The 17435-nt window shown below is 32.1% G+C and overlaps 1 protein-coding gene across 1 annotated transcript in view; it reads right to left on the bottom strand.

Annotated features, from left to right (window-relative positions):
* The window catches only part of LOC139520698 (kinase non-catalytic C-lobe domain-containing protein 1-like), a 75571-nt gene that overhangs the window by 55108 nt on the left and 3028 nt on the right, over window positions 1-17435 (bottom strand). The gene's annotated exons all lie outside the window — the stretch shown is intronic.

Here is a 17435-nt window from a genome sequence, read left to right as displayed (position 1 = left end):
ACATTTTCCTGGTAAGTAAACCAATTCAAAACGAGAACTTTATAGGGGGTTGTAAAGCATCATTTCCTTTAATCTACAGAGACCTGTCAAATGTATTGTAAAGGAATAATTTTGTAAGTCTTTATTGTCGGCTGAAATGTATGTCAAATCAGAACATATCAAAAGCCTTTGAACATATTTCGAAATGTATGGTAAATACATGGATTTGCAGACAATTTGTTTAACTGAGAAATGTGGTCAAATGATAATATCAATGACATGTGTAAATATATTGGGCATATGTAACTTTAAATACATATGCAAAGAAATGATAAAGAAAGATATTTCAAACAGCTAGAAATGTATGTATAAATATATAGGGCATATGTAACTTTAAATACATATGCAAAGAAATGATAAAGAAAGATATTTCAGACAGCTAGAAATGTATGTGTAAATATATTGGGCATATGTAACTTTGAATACATATACAAAGAAATGATAAAGAAAGATATTTCAGACAGCTAGAAATGTATGGTAAATAGATATATTTGCTTTTAATTTGCAACTATATTTGAAAGGTGCAGAATATATTGACAAATATTTCCATAGCTTTAGTGGTCAAGCTATGATATGACAAATATAGCTGCTTTGGGATTGGTTTTGGCATATTGGTAATATCATTTATTATACATGTATTTTAATAATTTCGTTTTAATAAAAAAAAAATAAAAAAATCGGTTCAACATAATCGGTTATTGATCTCTTCTCGAGCTCTGTTTGGTGTACTGCGTAAATTTCTTTATCCATCAAAATCTTGTTTCTCGGTAAGTTATGATGGCTCATTCGCATAAAACGATCGTTTCCTTCGAGTATCGCTTTGAAACTTCTGGAATTGCACGAGTCATAATTCACTCTGTTTATAAAACATATATTTTTTTTGAAAGAGACATATACTACAATATGTATTATATATGTTACTGCAGAGACATATATACTATATATATATATATATAAGTACGTCTGAAATTGCGAAAGCAAATTTACAGATCTAACATTTTTGGGTTGATGTTTAAGACGAGTTGTACTATATGTATATATATATATATATATATATATATATGTCTCTGGTTACTGGTAGTTATAATACATATATACAAATTAAGCCTGAACAATTTTAGATATGCGGCCTCATTTTAAATTTAAATCGGTACCATTCGGAAGGTTATCGATCGATTTATCAAGTTTTTATAAAAAGTCCAAGTTTCTGAAATAGAAATATTCCTTCATTGGTAGATTAGTTATCACATAATATTTGACACAAAACACATCTTGAGAGAATGTTTTTTTTTTAAGAATCGGCTAGTTTGCACACATACTTAAACGTTAAATCTATTGACGAATATTTCAGTTTTGTAATATGAGTTTTCCTTATCCGTTAAGTCCAGTCACGAGATGTTGAACTCCGTGTGCTTCATGAAGCTCTCTCTGCAAAAACGTTCTTGTGTGTGAGAATGAAAGTTAAACACTACAAACAAAGAACCAGTGAGTCACGTGTCATAATTGACACACAATTTACCAATGAAATCAAACAAAATCGATAGATAATATCTTTCCATCGACGAGATGTCGCCCTTCCTCCGATCAACGGGGTTTATCAGCAGTTAAATGTGACAATTATCACCTTTTACAGAAAGATCTGGTCCGAAAAGATCAATAGAAGACCACCGCTAGTATCAATATCCGTCAATATAAGGCACAAACAATTATCATTTCTTTATCATTAATAACATCATACATTGTCTTAAAACAATGCTCCCGTTGTCATTTGATTGTGTTGTTTTTAAATACGCAAAACTAAAATAAGTTATCGAACGATCAGTCATTCGATATCTCATTGATCGCCTATTCCATCCTAAAATTTTACAGCTCCCATATGTACTTTGACAGGAATCGCATTTTTTCTGTCATGATCAAATAAGTTTTATTTTTTTTATTTTTTATTTTTTCTGCAATAATTACATTTAACATACTTTGCATACTTTTTAATTGAAATAACATTGAAACAAAAATCGATGTGACAAAGTCATTTTGTTTTAACATAATTCAAGAAGATTTGTAAACGACAAATACATATTACAATTACTCTTCAATCTTTTGAATCTCTCTCTGGCAAATTTCAAACAAAAGAAAAGTATATAAAACATCTTTTAGGCTTGGATCAGCATCTCAAAAACTTACAGGTCTACAGAACATAAACTGTACACACAACACAAAAAACAAATGACAGTCATAATACAAGTACATGTAACTTACTCAAACAGAAGGTACAAAACCCTATCTTACAAAAAAACATGGAAAACATATCTTTAAAAGATATAAGGCAATTGTACCCTGTACAACAAGACGAAGTCTAGACTTATAGTCTTAGCGGAAATGTATATGATTCGTGTTTGAACAAAGCAATATCTTGCACTTCTTTCTTAGACATATTTTACGCAAAGTCTTAAAATAACTACATGTCTTATTTGTCCTTTAACAGTGGAAACATATATCATTGTACTTGCTTTCCATACAGGCGGGAAAAAAGGAAAGAGGGGCAAAATACATAAACTATCGTTATAGTTAAATCGCATTGATAAATGTTTAAAACTTTAAATAAATTGATATATTAAAGAATATTTTCAAATAAAAAGATAAAACAAAAAAGTGACAAGCCTCTGTGTCTATGAATATATCAAGGCACATTTCTGATTTTCAATCTTTAACTTGCATCATGCTTTGGTACCTGGTGGATATAAGTATTCGTCCCGTTGGCTATCATACAACATATTTTTTTTACGTACAACTCTTCCGTTCACGATGTTGTAATACCTAGTATGCAGGTTGAACTTCAATCTTTATCTATTGAAGCTGTAGTTCTTTGGGTACCAAGCGTGACCTTTAGAATTTAATTACTATAATTTTTAATTAGTTAATTATGCAAGTTGCAAATCTGGCAGAATCTATCGATGCCAATGCCTATATATATTCAAATAACTATTCAAAGTGTTCATAAATTAAAAGTCACTGTAAAGAATGCTACCAAAATATAGTGTGTTCAATTGTAAAAAGAAATGTTAAAGTGAATTGCTTTTGGCAAAAGACGCACACTCATTTCACGATTGTATCTACTTATAATCAATGCACATAAGTTATGGACTAGTACTGCACCCGTGTTAACTAGCATTGGGGGTCGCATGTCATTGTCCAGATACATTTGTACTAGCAATAGTGTTTTTTTATTGTAATTTTGTGTGTGTGTGTTTTTTGTTTTTCTTTGAGGGGGGATGGGGGGCGGGGGGCTGTAAAATACTGCTTTCCTGTGATGCATCAGCTTGTTAAGTTTGGTGAACTTATGGTCTAGTTTGTTAGGACAACAGTTGTGCGCTCGAAAAAAAATGCAGTTGCTATTTTCATCAACTAAGATAAATATTGGGATGCCCCTGACCACTATTACAATTTTTCAGTAAAAAAAGAATGTTGACACACATCATATGCTATGAGAATTCAAAGAAGATTCAAGTACATCAAATAAAAATTAACCGAGCGTTCCGAGAAGGATAAAGAGTACTCTAAGGGTTGCAAGCGCAACATGAGTTTAAGGGCTGTCAATCCTTCTAAGATTGCTACTAGATACACTCTTAGCAGATAAGAATAATCTTTAGCACTAAGATTGTGCCAAAACTAATTTATGACAGACTGAGTGCTTCGTTTTTATCAACCAAGTTTCATTAACCATTTACACAAATAAATAAGTTTGAATGTTAACAACACAAAGACAAAAGTACAGAAATGAAAAATGCTAGAGAAAATAATATATTCCAAATCTATTTGTTCCTATGAATTACGGCGCTTCTTTCTTTAAAGAGTCATAGGATAAAAGAGGGTCAAGAAAAGGAGGGAGGTGGGTGTTCTTTAATTCTTAATATTATTTACGCCATGTTTTCTTTATTCTATACAAATTTTGCACGTTATTCTCTATTCTTTATATTCTAGAAGCCCACTATTCTTTATTCTTAAATTGTTAACCTATCTTTTTCTTTTCTATTCTTTATTTTTTTCATTTTCAATGCAGTTTCGTGTTCCCCTGCAATTGGTCAATTTTTCTTTGTTTTCCACAGCTGTGTACTAATATCAAGATAACACGATACTGAATGGCATATCTCCCGATTTCTAATTTTTTTTAACACACTTTTACTTTGAATCGAGTTACATCGGAATGAAACAGATATTTTGTCTAGTGCTGTAGACTACATGTATATATTTATAGTTGGGATCCCGCTAACATTTTAACCCCGCCACATTATTTATGTATGTGCCTGTCCCAAGTTAGGAGCCCGTAATTCAGTGGTTGTCTTTTGTTGATGTGTTACATATTTGTTTTTCATTCATTTTAAAATAAATACGGCTCTTAGTTTTCCCGTTTGTTTTACATTGTCTTTGCGGGGCCTTTTATAGCTGACTATGCGGTATGGGCTTTACTCATTGTTGAAGCCCGTACGTTGACCTATATAGTTGTTAATTTCTGTGTTATGTTGGTCTCTTGTGGAGAGCTAATTGTCTCATCGGCAATCATACCACATCTACTGCGGGACCCCAATTGCGGCTTCAGTTTTTCCCGACAACTGTGGGTATGGTTGCCTTATACTTCAAATGGAATTATTTATGCAGTCTTTGTAAGAACCAACCAAATAGTTTTCACAAGAATAACATGACAGGTACCTAATTGTCAATTAAGCATCGTCCAAAGATGAAAATAACTTGATACTAGAGACTTTTAATATTAGGAACGATTTTAAAGATATTGTGTCACGATCTATACTCTCATCATATCTAAATATTTGGCGCTTACAATACAGTAACTTAGTGTCGTTCAAATGTTTCCCGCAATATTTAAAAAGATCTACCGCAGATTGTATTATTTCGTTCCCCCGAAAAAAAAATCTATGTCTACTTGATTCTTTAAAAAGCCCCCGGCTGCGTCCTAAGGTTCCATTCACGAAAATTTCATATCCGCGTTTGAAACAAATGTCGGTTTACTAACATTCAAAAATAATTTCGTGACTTATACTGAACCGATAATATAAAGTGATAATACATGAAATATCCGGCAAACTTTCTACTCCGTCTAGCTCTATGTCGAAAAATAACGGACACAAAAATACCTCGTTGCGCTGAAAATAAGTTTGTTGAAGTTCAAACTTTTCTTTACAAGTTTTTTTTGTAGTTTTCACTGTAATATATTCGTTCATTAATGAATTGGCAGCATCATCCGAAACATATTTTGTTCGTAAATTTTAAAGAAGCCTCTTTAGTGCTATAAGATGGAAAAGCAAAAGAAATGCTGGTACAATTACGCTCCGAAGTTTTACTCGTTTTAAAACCTTTGCAAGTTCTGCACTTAATTTAAAATTTGCGAGTAGAAATAAAAAATGCAATCTGTTCCGGGTTGAGAGCAATACTTATCAATATCACGGAATAACAAAAAGAATCCAAAAAAATCAGTAACATATAAAATTGAGAATGGAAATGGGGAATGTGTCAAAGAGACAACAACCCGACCAAATAAAAAACAACAGCAGAGGGTCACCAACAGGTCTTCAATGTAGCGAGAAATTCCCGCACCCGGAGGCGTACCTCAGCTGGCCCCTAAACAAATATATACTAGTCCAGTGATAATGAACGCCATACTAATTTCCAAATTGTACACAAGAAACTAAAATTAAAATAATACAAGACTAACAAAGGCCAGAGGCTCCTGACTTGGGACAGGCGCAAAAATGCGGCGGGGTTAAACATGTTTGTGAGATCTCAACCCTCCCCCTATACCTCTAACCAATGTAGTAAAGTAAACGCATAACAATACGCACATTAAAATTCAGTTCAAGAGAAATCCGAGTCTGATGTCAGAAGATTTAACCAAAGAAAATAAACAAAATGACAATAATACATAAATAACAACAGACTACTAGCAGTTAACTGACATGCCAGCTCCAGACTTCAATTAAACTGACTGAAAGATTATGATTTCATCATATGAACATCAGGCACAATCCTTCCCGTTAGGGGTTTAGTATCATACAATCATAACATATATGAGAAGAACATAACCCGTGTCATGCCAACAACTGTTTTTTTTTAGAATAAATGTGTTTAGTTCCGATGCAAAGACCTTATCAGTGACTCAATATTTACGCCAAAATATGCAATCTTTAATGACTTGACAACAGTATCGTAATTATATCCCTTCTTAATAAGTCTATTTAAAGGTTTTGTAAGTTTCTGAGGTGAATACTGACACCTTTGTGCTTTATAAAGAATATTACCATAAAAAATTGGATGTGAAATACCTGAACGTATTAGAAGTCTGCATGTTGAGCTATATTTACGAATGATGTCTTTATACCGATGATAAAATTTAGTAAATGTTTTGACTAGTTTCTATATATATATAGATCGGTGAAAAATTAGTTGAGAAATTTCAATTTTGGTAACACATGAAATGTGTTCTACATGTAACGTAAAATTCAACGTAACGTTGGAATCATACACTTTGACGCCGAATTAAGTTTGCAGCAATTTACTACTTTACTCTTCTCCTGGTGCTTGACAAAATGTAGCCTGATATCCCTTCCTAGCATATGGACGATTTTTTTAATATAGATGTTCCTACCTAGCACGTGCAATTCTGGCTGCAGGAATAACTACAGGACGAGCCAACTTACCGAACTATTAAAAAGGACGATGACGAGTATCTATTTCTTTTTATTTTGTTCATTTTTTTTTTTAAATTAATTTCTGATTTATCATGAGCAACGATGAAATAATGGTACTTTCTGATACCATAGAATAGGTTTAATCAAAACAGATAAAATTGGTTTCTAATCTCTCCATTTTCTAAGTAGTTTCATCGTTCTCTTGCTTACAGTGTTAACCGACTAATTTTCTACATGTATTATCTTCAATGTTATCGTTAAATGAGAACTGCAGCTGCGTGTGCAATTTCATCCGTTTCAGATATATTTCTTGCAATAAATATATACGTATGTTAATGTTTACAAAACAAAATAAAATCCACGTTAAACTAAAAGTGATTGAAACGAAAAATAACATTTGAAAACTTTATTAAATAACATTAAAAATATATCTCAAGTGCGAAATTTCAATCTGTCCGTGTTCGTAATAAATATCAACTATTTTTATGTATTACTATAATTATAATAAGTTTCGCCTGGATATCCCTTATCAGAGAAATTTGATTCGAAGTGAACTTGAAAATTTCAATATTATGCAAAAGTAAAATAGATTGTTTTTTAACATCTATAGTATGACATTTCCAGATTGAAAAAAATATGAAGAACAACAAGATTATTTGATGTGATCTAATTATATGTGTTTTTTTTCCAGCTTGTACTACCTCCATTAGTCCTTGCCTCATGTTTACAGATCATTGTAATATATCCAGCATCATCTTTTTTGAAAATTAACGCAACATTGCAAAATTGCATTTGTTTCTGCTTCTGATTTTACATGGCGTTAAAAAATACCATTGAAAGTTTATTATCGGATTGTTAACCTTATCTATCCGTGAATTTAGAGATTTACACGACGGGTGATACAGTCAATGACTCCTGATCATTAAGTCAAAATCATCAATTTAAAAAATGTCTTCTCGTCGTTGTATAACCTTTAGTACTAGAGTTGCATATTTATTTCAATCAAGTTAACAACTCAGTATATGTCAAACAATATGCCGCATCTCATTTTATTCACAATCAAAGAAAATTAATATAACGAAATTGAACTGTGACCATTACTGAAATAGTATACATATATTTGACAACATTGTAACAATGATTACCAGCTCAAACAATCTCGTGTATGCATCCAAAATTGTTAATCATTTTTCGAATTAGCTCAAGCCTTTAGCATTTTTTATTTTATAATGATCACTGATGATTTTTCTTCCTTTCTTTGTTGTTTTGTTTCTTCATGGCCTACCACACAGACCATTTAAGAATAAAAGATTAAAATATTTGTTTTCGAATGGATGCAGAACACCTATATTTTGTTTACTTTTAGAAAATGTAAAACAAGAATTAAGATAAAACTTGTCCTGAATAAAATTGAGAAAGGAAATGCAGAATCTGTCAAAAAGATAACATCCTGGCCAAAGAACCGAATTTTATGTTTATTATAGTTTTTGTGTCGTATGAACCGAGTTAATTCCACCCCCTTTCCACTTAGAAGATGAGTGGCCGGGATCTCTAAAGCCGATTTTGGCGATTTTTGTAGGAGATTTAAGTAAACTTCTAAAGCATTTATAAAACAAGTGAAACATTGAGTTACTGCTTACTGATGATACCTCCGCCGAAATATTTCGGTAAACAGGAAGTTGTTGAGTGATGAATCTGAAAACGCATCGCACGATATTACTGAATTATATAAACCCTGAAACCAAATTTCAGAAATCCTTGTAATGTAGTTCCTAAGAGATATGCGACGAATATATTCATGGGACGAACGGATGGATTGACTAACGGACAGACAGAGGTTAAACAGTATACCCCAACTTTTTTTAAAGTGAGTGATATAATTATGAACTGATATTTGTTTCATACTAACAGTTTTAAACGCATTGCAAATTTTTATGCCCCACCTACGATAGTAGAGGGCAGTATGTTTTCTGGTCTATGGGTCCGTTCGTTCGTTCGTCGTACCGTTCGTTCGTCCGTTCGTTCGTCCAAGTTCAGGTTAAAGTTTTTGGTCAAGGTAGTTTGTGATGAAGTTGAAGTCTAATCAACTTGAAACTTAGTACACATGTTTCTTAAAGCGTGGCAAAATAAAAGACGAAAAATTTCAGACAGACTTTCTTCTCTTTCGTACTTAATTACTTGTAAGCAAACTCTCTCGTGTGATTAACCATGCAAGATTTTCCGCATTTGGCATGCATAATGTTGCGCCAAATATTAAATTATTTTCTTAGGTTCTTCATACAATAACTTGCCGTATTAAAAGTATAAAAGAAATCCAGCTGCGGAAAAAAACTTTTAGAAAATATTTAAGTGGTTTTTTTTTTACACAACATTGGTATTGTTTATATATTGTAGAAGGTTAATACGTGTATCATCACATATCGTGGTACTATGTATTAATGAGACATGGTGATGTTTGGGATTTTATTATATTGTTTATAAATCATTCCTCTCAAGACAATAAGAATATACAGCGTATGTCAAAACAAGTATTTGAAAAGTTTGAATAAAAATTTATCACAAAATTAAATATAAATCGTAAAAACGGCATTATTTTACAAAAGTATTTATATGTAATATAAGAATATACTATTCAGTTCGCATGGATAACGCTATGTTTAGAAAAAATATCTCAATTTCAACGTGCAATTTATCGGTTTGTTCTACGTTGCATTCTAGCGTTGACTACCGACAACGACGTCAAACGCGATAAGGGTGGTTTTTGCTTGACGGGCGTCAATTATGTAGTTGAACAATACATGCACCGACAATCGACTAGTTGTGCGCTTGTTCTGTGTGTTTTTATGGCACTGCGTTTCTGGTTGTTTTGGCTATTCGAAACAACGTCAGGTTGCCGCCGTAAGAAATTTGATGCGTGCGACATCTTTTTCACCAAGTTTCAAACATTTTTTTCTCGGAAAGTACGAATGCTATGGAGATCAATATAGATATTTTGAAAAGATTAGAAAAATAACATGTCTATATAAGAATTTCATTGTCGACAATCTAGTGAAAAACTAAACATAGTTTACTTTGATAACGACGGTTCACAACGTTTTTGCCAAAATTGAACGTGTGACATTTTATTCACCAAATTTAAAAAAAAATAGGATCTTTTTTGTTTTTGTGTTTGACCGATTTTGCGTTTGAAATTAATAAATTAATTAAAACAACATTATAATAGCTATATCATTTTCTCACCTGATGATATCATTTATCTGTATTTTTTAACTTTTTTTCTTTAAGGTAGTTTCGAAAATGGAAATGGGACACAATGAAACTTTGCAGATTTGCCTGGCGTAACAGAATAAGACGCCATTAGCCGTCAAACAAATATATCATAATGGGTTGTTATTTCATGGCCATTCGCGGCCAAAAAAAAAATAATGAAAATCGGCAAAATAAAAGTCGATAAGAAGGCTTATGCTTCAGTTTTCGTTGTGAAATGTTACCCGGGACAGCCCATTATTTTTCTATAATCCATAATCAAATGCATAACAACTCGAACAAATGCGTTTTATATTGTTTTATGGAAGATAAATGAACAAGGAAATTTATATCCAGCACAATGATATCTTTGTTTTAATTGAAATACGTTTTTTTCTGCACCTGCAGCACAGTTTTACCCACAAAACATACAAAAAACGTAAACGGTACGAACATCCCGCGTAACGTCAAAGCAATCTATGGAATTGCGAAAATAAGGTCCACATTGGTCAATTATATACTTAGACTATAATATAGAATATAATAGGATAGAATAGAATAGAATATTTTTATTAACCAAATAAGGGCCCCAGGAGGGCATATAGCATACAGACAATATTATTATAAACAATATCATATGAAATACACAGACAATACAATATATATATAACAAGTGTTAACAAAATAATAAAGTAAAAGTAGCAATGTATTATTAATCAATGAATACTATGTTTAATTCAGTGACTTAAGTGCACCCGGTAAGTGTATTTTCACTTTGAAAAGACCAACAAGAGGCATTAGTAGTTTTTGGGGAGAAAATAAAAAAAAATAAAAAAAAAAACAATTTAAGCAATCGCAGATTTGACCATGAGGTATACTGCAAATAACAAGTATTATTTAATAAAGGATATTTAGTATGACTTATCTGCAGAAAGCACCAAGAGTCGGTGCTTAAAGGGAAGTCCCTACTTGTACGTAATGCAGATGAGTCAAACTCCTACATTATTTTAAAAATATTTTAAAAACATATATTTAGGATTATAGATTCTGGGTCCACCCAGCAAGGATCATCAAGGGACGGTACCAGAGAATTTGAAATTCTTCTTATGATCTGTGCAGGCTTAACAGGGTATCCAAATTCATATTAAAGAGTTATATTGAAATTAATTATTGTAGATTATGTTTTCCTTCAATTATTAGTATATATCTTCTATATATTTATAAAATGCAAATAGTACATTGGGATCCTCATTATTCATTATACAAACTAATTTGTTATTAATATTTAAATTTTGAAAGTTTGGACATGATTTTAATATATTTTGCATCAATTCCTCTCTTTTTAATAAATGCGTGTCACATTTAAATAAAAAATGAACTTCATCCTCAACCTCACCCGAGGTGCACCTGAGACAAATTCGGTTTTGTCGAAGAGTACCCTGGTATCTACCAGATTCAATTTGCAATTTGTGAGCAGATATTCTTAATCTAGTTATACATTTCCTTTGCTCAAAATGTGTCATTATTGACAAATAATTTTCAAAACCGACGTTGCACTTGAATATTACATAAGTTCGTAGTTTACCATGTTTATGTATATCTAGCTGTTTTTTCCACAATGCAGTATAGTATCCCTTAACAATCTGACCACAGTGTAGTTTAAATGTTGAATATTTTTTCAGGAATATGCTTTTCTATGCCTGACATTTTTTCCCTTAAAATATTAATTGATCCATACCAGGAGTTTTTTTTTATATTTTTCAATAGATGGTTTTGTTCTTTTATACGGAGAAAGACTAAAAACTAACGTAATATCCAGGATTGTATACTGAATCCATGCATCTAAGAGGCATGCTTTTTGTATTAGTTGTTATTACTTTCAACTAATTGTCAGTAACTACGAGTAGTCCAATATCTGTACTTAAAGTCTTTTGGTTGTTTGGATGTAAAAGTACCCTTCCATGTCCACTCTGTTTTTCTAAGATGTATTCAATTTGTATTCATCTGATGAGATAAGTGAACACAACATGGATCCAGTTTATGCCCAAGGTTAGGGTAGGATTGGCTCCTTTAAACGAGTTTTAACCTCGCCACATTGTGTATGTTCCGGTCCCGAGTCAAGTAGCCTGTAAATCAGTTTGTTGTTATGTAACATATTTGTTTTTCGTTCATTATTTTGGACATAAATTAGTTCGTAAGTTTTCTCGTTTGAATTGTTTTACATAAATATTATGTCATTTCGGGGCCTTTTATAGCTGACTTTATGCGATACGAGCTCTGCTCATTGATGAAGGCAGTTCAGTGACCTATTGATGTAAATTTCATTGTCATTTGGTCTCTTGTGGAGAGTTGGCGATCAAACCACATCCCCTTATTTTTATATATATATATATAGAAACACATGTGTCATCGTCCTTGTTTTTTTTTATATACATTGCTTCAAAGTTGACCGATACGCTTAGAATTTGGCAGAAAACCTGTGACGTTACGGAATAACGTAATTTGGTAAACATTGATATTGAGGTACAATTTGAATTGAGTGATAGATGATTGCTCAAAGTCCGGTGGCAAATATTTTATGCATTTATAGGACGATACAGTGCAATTTGAATTGTTGTGTCTGACAAAAAAAATTGTGCAGCAGTCAAGAAAGATAAAACATTCTGTTAGTTGTGAAAATTAAAAAGAAAATCAACATCCTAATACAAAATACAGGATACTCTGTATGATGTAAACGTGTGGGTTGTGTGCGTAATTAGTCGGACAAACCTTGCAAACTGTATGCAAAATTTTACTCAAATACACCAAGTTCAACATTATGTCGTCCGTGAAAAGTCATTAAAGAAAAAATGGTCTTGAGAATATACATATTATATGTATGTGCACCCTCAATATAGGTTTAACAAGAATGTGTCCAAAGTACACGGATGCCCCACTCGCACTATCATTTTCCATATTCAATGGACCGTGAAATTGGGTAAAAAATCTAATTTGTCATTAAAATAAAAAATATCATACCATAGGGAACATATGTACTAAGTTTCAAGTTGATTGGACTTCAACTTCATCAAAAACTACCTTGACCAAAAACTTTCACCTGAAACTCGCACTTTCATTTTGTATGTTCAGTGGACCGTGAAATTGATGACAAAAGTTTAATTTGGCTTTGAAATTAAAAAGATCATATCATAAGGAACATGTGTACTAAGTTTCAAGTTGATTGGACTTCGGCTTCATCAAAAACTACCTTGATCAAAAACTTTAATCTGGAGCGGGACAGACGGACGAATGAACGAACGAACGGACGGACGGACGGACGGACAGACGAACGAACGCACAGACCAGAACACATAATGCCCCTCTACTATCGTAGGTGGGGCATAAAAATAAACCGGCGCAATATATTTCAAAATGTCAAATTTATCAATATGTCGAAAAGAGAAAAAAGTGACAAGATGCGAATTTTTAGTGTATGTACTAACACCAGGTACATTGTTTAAAAGTTAAAGCTTAAAAACTGTACATAATCCGACGAAATAATCCGTATATTAACCTATGCTAGTATACCAAGTGCGGGACGAACTGTCGAAAGGACACCGGTAAAACAATATTATCCCAGTATTTAGCCAAGGGTACACAATTTATTTAGCATATATAATGATGTTCTATTTTATAAATTATAATAAATCATTTATTGACAAAATATCTTTTTGTATAAGCAGTCCATAGTATTAGTGGGATGGTAATTTGGAGACCTCAAATATATATGTACGTCATTTAGTCTTTGATGGAAAATTGTTTAATTAGCAATCATATGACATCTCCTTATGTTATAATGGTTTGATTTTAATCAAGACAAACAAATACGTTCTAGGAGTCTAAGGAGATTGAACTTTGTTATTGTTGTGAACATGTGATTTTATAATTTGATAGATTTCATACTTGCAATACTTAATATACTTATTATCTTTCATATTCAAGAGACCAACGAATCTTTACAAAAAATATACTGTAACAGATTAGCAGTAAAATATACTCTTATGTTGTTGTCCATCCTGCATTAGTCACGTGTTATCTATATGTCTTTGGTTTTGATTGTCGTTAATTGGCCGGTTGCTGTGTATATCCCACATTTCTATTTATGTAAATAAAGAAATAGCAACCCTTTTGATTTACATAAACACTTGTATACTTGTAAGAAAACTCCTTATAAGAGATTGTGAATACTCTCTTGCTTTTTCTGACGCCTATGTGACCAAAATGCCCCCCACAAAAAGGCAACTTTGCTAATCGTCCTTGACTCGTTTTGCCTCCCCACTTTGTGAAAAGGTGCGTTTTTAACCAGCTGTGCCAGGCCTGTTCAGTATATCTAACTCAAAACACCAAAAACACACACATCCCCGAAGACCAAAGTATAAATTAATATGAATCTAAATTCAAAATGATTTTAAGATGTCGTTGGATTTTTGTCACCCACGCGACGCGTCGATGGGAACATAGAAATACAGGGTGTCTGTCCTTCCGTCTAGTCTTGTTATATAAGCAGGCGCGGATCCAGCCATTTAAAAAAAGGGGGTCCCAACTATATTGCTCCCATTCAAATGCATTGATCGGCAAAAAAAGTTGGGTTCCAACCCCCGGAACCCCCCCCCCCTCTTTGGATCCGCCACTGATCAGTGTCGACACACTTCTGATGACATTGAGTAAAAACAAAAAGAGACTCAAAGACAAACACCAGTTTTAAAACAAGTATACTACATATACATGAGGATGACAGTAAACCGGATGTATTTTACCTTTATTTATGACTTGCTATTTTTTTTCTTTGGGATTTCCAGTCCCGTTATTGATTTATTGATGTACTGCGGACGAGCGGGCGGGCTGCTTCAATCGTTTCCGTTCGATAATCTACGAACCTTTCATCCAAAGGTTTTCAAATTTTAATATGTTGTTACTTATGACAAAATGGAGGTAGATTTCGATATTGGCGATTAACATTTACATCATTCAGCAACAACATTATATAACTTTGAAATGATTAAATGTTTTAAAAATTTGGAGCCTTCGATTGGAACAAATACATGTACTGCATGGGAATATTTCTTGAGATCATTATATCTTTAAATAGGATAAAGTCAAGATTGGAAAACAAAAAGGACAAATATTTTCTATATCTATTCTGAATTGAATAAATATTTTCATATATAACTGTATAATCAGATTAATATAATAGAAGGAAGTTTATGGAAATTGATGTATTTTTTTCCATTAATGTTGGTCATTTTTATTCTTGTTGAAACACGAAATACAGAGATTATATTCAATTCAAAGGTTAAATTATTTGCTTTGCATCGAATTTATTAAATCTGCTATATATGAGAAGCGAGGAAACGAGAATGCTTGTTTTTATATACAAAAGATAATTGTTTTAAAATACTTTTACTGTAAATATAATTTCAACATATTTCTATATAATAAGCTTGTAAACGTGTACATTCTACTTTTAAATATGAAATGGTGTTTATCCTCAACAGCATTCAGATACAATGCTACTGTTCTAATTTCTTCTTTAATTTTTTAGCATGTAAACTTTTAAATTATTTGCCTTTTTCAAAGTATTAACACATTTTCATGAATACAAACTGCATGTTTAATTATAAAAATAATCCCGATGTCTTTATCTGCCATATTCTTGGCTTGCGTATAATTGGCATGATTTGTACATGTTTATATTATTAATCTCTTTAGAACGTCTGGATTTTATTATACCCAATTAGCGTTATTAGATCAATTTTGGTAATTAACACATACGGTTTTCCTTTTAAGGAACCCTGTAGTGCTAAAAGATGAACCATTTCACAGTCGGGAAAATCCATTCATTTACATACAAGTGACATATTTACCACCTATTGAGGGATACTTGATTAATGCTCTTTCTTTTTTTATTGTATTATTAGGCATTTTCAATTGTTATCATAATCATTATGATAAAATACATGTACATGTATGTGCATACTCGTGTATTTTCAAATTATACGATCATGCAAAACATTGAAAACACACGCCTTGGCTTAAGTTATATTGAAGAAAAAAAAATTCAATTATTCTCTTGATTTAAATAAGAAAAGATCACAAATAAGCAGAAACTAAACTAACTTTTTCCACACCAATATCATTGGGTTGAGAAAACGTACCGCTTTTATCGATTTGATCATTATTTATTCTGGTTTAGAGTTTATTCTAATAATTATAATGTCATTGAATTACGTCGTCTTTTTTTCATATTTGAAGTACAAAAAGTAATAAAGTAATGCTGCTTATAATTTAGTACAGTGTTATTATATTAGTGCATTTCTCCCTACACCTGAGATTCGTGTAGCATTTGTAGCTGGACGTTTACACAAATCAATCTATCAACCCATTCATTATGTGTCTTTAAGCTATAAAAAAAAGTATCAATTTACTATTACAATGCGTCGATTGAGGTAGTGTTTCCGTTCTGATACAACAAGCATATCGAATTGTAAACCCTGATGTAAGGAAAGATAAATACATTTTAAACCATTTGTGTTTTTATACCAGCAAGATCTTAAAAAATCCTCACTCAAGTTTTAAATAGTTTCCTTGGTTCTGGATAAAAGCTTTGAAGATTTTCTTAACCATTCAAATAGAAAAAAATATCATCGGTCCGACATTTAAAAAGCACCCTGCCATTTTTAATATCATAACTTCAAAAAGTTCTGGTTTGGATTGGGGAAGAACAATATCTACTTAATCAATTCAAATATTTTCACGGTCTCTGAAACCATCAATACGTAAAAGGAGTAGGTCCAGTAAGACCCCTTTTTGGCCCCAAAATATAGCAGTTTTACAAAATTGTTAAAATGTTAACTTTTAGTTATTCATTGGACAGTAGAATGCTTCTGCTACATAAATATGAGCTGTTTTTGACAATACAATGCACATATATCGGGTACTAGCACCATAAAGTCATGCTAAATTACTGAAATCTTCACAATTCTAGCATTTTAGTTAAATTTTGGACGGTTTTCGTGTAAAACGAAAGTGGCCGCATTCGTGTTCATCCTTAATATTAAATTGTAAGTTGTATTTTATGATAATACATAAAATATATAAAGGTTGAGGATGAACACGGATGCGGCCACTTTCGTTTTTGACAAAAACCATCTGAAAATTGACATTTTTCGGCATATTTGGTAGATTTTTCACATTTGAGCTTGAATAGCATCGTTTTTAAAGACTAAATCAGTTAAAATCTTTCACATAAACTAATTGATTCAAATGAAATAGACACTTAAGTGTTTAAAAAGTGGTCAAAATCTTTCGTCAGATGAACCTGAAATTTGAGGCCAAAATTGGTCCTTACCGGACCTACTCCTTTCTTATAATATGTAAGACACTTTCTAATTTTTTGGGAGTTGATAAAATACA

The sequence above is a fragment of the Mytilus edulis genome, chromosome 4, assembly GCF_963676685.1.
Source record: "Mytilus edulis chromosome 4, xbMytEdul2.2, whole genome shotgun sequence".
Classification (NCBI taxonomy): domain Eukaryota; kingdom Metazoa; phylum Mollusca; class Bivalvia; order Mytilida; family Mytilidae; genus Mytilus; species Mytilus edulis.
Note: the sequence above shows the minus strand (reverse complement) of the source record. Positions and strands in the feature narration are given on the sequence as shown.